General features: G+C 36.5%; 1 non-coding gene across 1 annotated transcript; it reads right to left on the reverse strand.

Moving 5' to 3' along the window:
- Positions 1–781: 781 nt before the first annotated feature.
- Positions 782–855, reverse strand: Mir331 (microRNA mir-331). The gene has a single exon (NR_105212.1). It is a non-coding gene; the product is annotated as a microRNA mir-331 (primary transcript).
- Positions 856–4070: the final 3215 nt, after the last annotated feature.

The following is a 4070-nucleotide window of genomic DNA, read 5'->3' on the forward strand; positions in this document are numbered from 1 at the left end:
AGTCTGGATGTTCCTTCATGCCTTTTCAGAATTCTCTCTTCCAAATCAAAACAAATAAACATGCAGTTGATATGAGGCCATATAATACATTATCAGAATGGTTTAAAAATCCAAAGCATCAAGGAAGAAAAAATGAAGTTCTTAAAATATTCTTCTGCAAAATCCTGATATAAAATCTGAGGGCTTAAGCCACTTCCACTGTACTGCCCTACTTTGTTATCAGGAACCACAGAAAACTTCTAAAGTGAGCTCTGATGTGCAGCAGACTCGTGATAGGGAAAAGATACTATTTTCTGAAACAAGAATTTAAAATCACTCAGCATTAGAACCAAAAGATAAAGACTGATGCCCTCCAGAAAGTGTGACTAACCCACCCAGTTGAAGGACACTGATACAGTGTCACTGAAAGTAGTTACGAAACAGGTTTCATTTATTTTGGAAGAGGGCTGTTTTGTTGCTAAGTTGCTGCTTCTTAAAATAGACATTTTCATCTATTTTATCTGATGACAAAAATCACAAGAACAGTTCTCCTCACTGGTAATTAATAACAACCACATAGAATTTCTATTGTGGGAAACTAATGTAGTATTTATTAGTCTTGGGAGACTTTATGTTGTTACCAGATGTTGTCACTTTGATTTCAGATAGATCAACCAGCCAATGCTTGCTAAACAATAGGTATACATATGAAAAGTAAATCTTGGTGAGCACAGGATGTGTGGTCAGCCTCAGTTATCTTCAGTCTTCACACTCTGGATCGTTCAGGAATGATGCGCGGGTTTAGGTTGGTTCTAGGATAGGCCCAGGGGCCTGGTTTGATCTGGGATCCCTGGGACCATACCTAGAACAAACCCAAACAAAACCAAAATCCTTGGGACTGCTTTCAGCTGGAATAGGCTTCTGGGCTCCTCACCCATGTGGGCCTTCAGGGCTGTATCAGGGCTACACACCAACCTTTAGGGACAGGAGTGACGTTCTTGGAGCCATCATACATTGTTACATGCTAGTACTGTGCCTGAATAAGCACTGTTTTTTTTAAGTCACAGTATTGAACAGAAGGTACAGACTAGTAGGGAGGAGAACATATTTGGACTTAGAAATGGAGTCAACTTAGTCATTTAACTTAGAAGGAGAAGAGGGCTAAGAAGTTGTTTAGATCATTATAAATGAGTGAATTTACAAATGATATACTTTAGTTTCAGAAAAAAATTCAATAGTGAACTTATTTGTATGTAGTCAATGTTTAGGAAATGTTATAAAACTAAAAACTAAAGCCTAAAACAATAACATTACCTATTTTGAGAAACCCTTAAGAAATAAATAAGAATAAATATATCTATCTATCATGACATCTATAGTCTTGATTTTTAAGCTTGCATAATCTAGAAGTATAGACATCCTAAACACCATTTCTACTTTAGCAACACATGTGCTAAATGAATTTCAGCACACAGGGATAAAACTAATATAACAGCTCATAGACTAAAGTGGATAATAATGTACTGCATTTTAAAGATATCATGTGCATTTTAGTCTATCACACAATCATTATTATATGATCCTGACTGGCCTGGAATTCACTATGTAGACCAGGCTGGTCTCAAAATCAGAGATACAAGTGCCTCTGTCTCCGGAGTGCTAGGATTAAAGGTGTGCATCATGCCTGGATTTTATCACACATTTAAAGTTAGGTATAAAGTCCATTCTTGATTCTGCTAACTTTTGCATATGTGAGCCCTGATATGAATTCCTTCTCTTTGGTTTACAGCAACTGCACTAAGTAGAAGTATGCTCATCTAACAGCTTATTCAAAGAGAAGCACCAAGCATGTTTGGCATCACTCTTCCTTCTACAATGGTGTCAACACAAGAAACTGGTTTGAACCATTCTTTTTACAACTATTACATCATAATTACCTTCCTTAACCTGTATAACTGAAGGCCAGCTGCATGAAGCATGATTATAAAATAGACTGACATACCACTCACACTGTATATGATGAAAATGTGAGTCCCATCATTACCAAAGCATATTACATAAATAGTACAATGAAATGTACACTAGCAGAGTGCTTCTAGACAGATTCTAGTATTGTGTGAAAATGTTACATTTTTTTTCATTATGGAGAGGAACATCATGTTGCTTATTTTATATATTAAAGGCTAATTTAGGCATGTGAGCTACTGAATGACACTGAAAATTCTATCACTCTGTTATCGGCCTTAGCTCCAACACTGATAAATCATGGGAAGCTTTTAATGTATACTTCCTTAAGTTGAATGAAAGAAAGCAAAGGTACTGTTTAAAAACCTAGCATATTAAAGAATAAAGTCTTTGTAGCCTAGAGTCTACAAGCCCAATACTTTTCAGATACCTTCAATAATTGATGTTTTCTTGTTTTCCAGGCTTAATGTACTTCGTTTTGGAAATGAAGATGCATTTCTCTTTTTAAAAAAGCCAAGGAAATTCATAACAGCATATGGTATCCAATTCAAACAGAAAATATAAATGACAATGCCAACTCCAATGGACTAGTTTTAATTATTGCAAAAGAGTTACAATATAGCACTAACTTTAGAGAAGGCAAAATGGTTATTTCTGTGTAATGACAATTTTATTTTGAGAGCAGGCATTTAACCCAGTATTTTTATTAGATCAAGGACTACAATCCAGAAGGTCATAAGAAATGCTACAGAAAAACCAATGGGCTCAAGTAGTCGATCTTTTGGGTCTACCTTACACAATTTAACTCGCAGAGTCATCCAGTCTCCAACCAGATCGGAAGGCACATGTGAACATGGAGAAAGGCTGCTAAATCCAGCACAGTTAAGGAAACAGTAACACAAATGTAGAAGTGGGAGTAATTATCAAAACCAAACACATGATAATTAAAGCCCAGCCAAATGGAGCTCAAAGATGGGACAGTTCTCAGTGTTTAGTGTATCAGAGTATAATAGCCAATGTTCATATGATCATTTTGAGCTGGGTGTGGTAGTACATGTCTTTAATCCTCACACTTGGCAGGCAGAGACAGGCAGAACTCAAGGCCAGCCTTTTCTATACAGTGAGTTCCAGGACAGCCAAGGCTACACAGAGAGACCCTGTCTCAAAAACCAATAATAATGATAATGATAATAATAATAATTTTGTGTATATATGTTTTTGTGTACATGTACACATGAGGGTATGTGTATACAAATTTAGGTGTGATTGTGTGTCTCTGTGTGTATGTTAGGCCAGAGACTGATGTTCAGGGTTTCCTTAGACCATTCTCACTGTTTAGGCCAGAGAGTTTCAGGGTTTATCCAGACTCCAACCCCCAGGGTTACTCCATTATACTCCCCTTTATATGTGGTTCTCAATTCTCACGCTTATGCAGCAATCACTTTACACCTGAGCCATCTCTCCAGCCCAGTAATAATTGTTTTAATATAGAAAAGATTAAGATATATTTCATATATTATTAAAGAACTTGGATGTCTGAATGATTCACTCCCTGTCAAGTTAGCCAGTTCTTACCCAATGAGTTATATTTAGTTTCAGACAAGTAACTACTGTGCAGGATCCACAACAATGACATAAACTTTAAATCTGTGTACTGAGTAAAGGCTAACAAAAACAAATGACTAACATTTTTTTTTGACACACACACAATGACATACAAAGATGATAGTCAATTTTTCTTTTACAGTTGAATTCATTAGTGAGGTGTCCTAGAAACATCAGGACATAAACACCAAATTAGTATTTCAAATATATGGTAATCATATTTTCAACCAAGTATTTTTAGCAAGTTTTTAGCAAAACACAAAATGCACATACAATAATGCTAAGCAGCCAAATAGGCATGACACAGTCCATGGACGTGACCAACAGAAAAGCTCTCAGCCTTTTCCAGTCTACTTACTCTTAGTTTAGACACAGTTCTAGCAAGCTTGGCAATCTGGTTTCTCAGTCCACAGCGGATTATAAGCAGCAAATTAGGGGCCTATTGCAGAAGGCAGGCACACAACACAGCAGCAAAAGTGACAGCTGATTATAGGGGAAGATAGAGAAACTGTGAAAAAAAC

This window comes from Cricetulus griseus (assembly GCF_003668045.3).
Source record: "Cricetulus griseus strain 17A/GY chromosome 1 unlocalized genomic scaffold, alternate assembly CriGri-PICRH-1.0 chr1_0, whole genome shotgun sequence".
In the NCBI taxonomy this organism is placed as follows: Eukaryota; Metazoa; Chordata; class Mammalia; order Rodentia; family Cricetidae; genus Cricetulus; species Cricetulus griseus.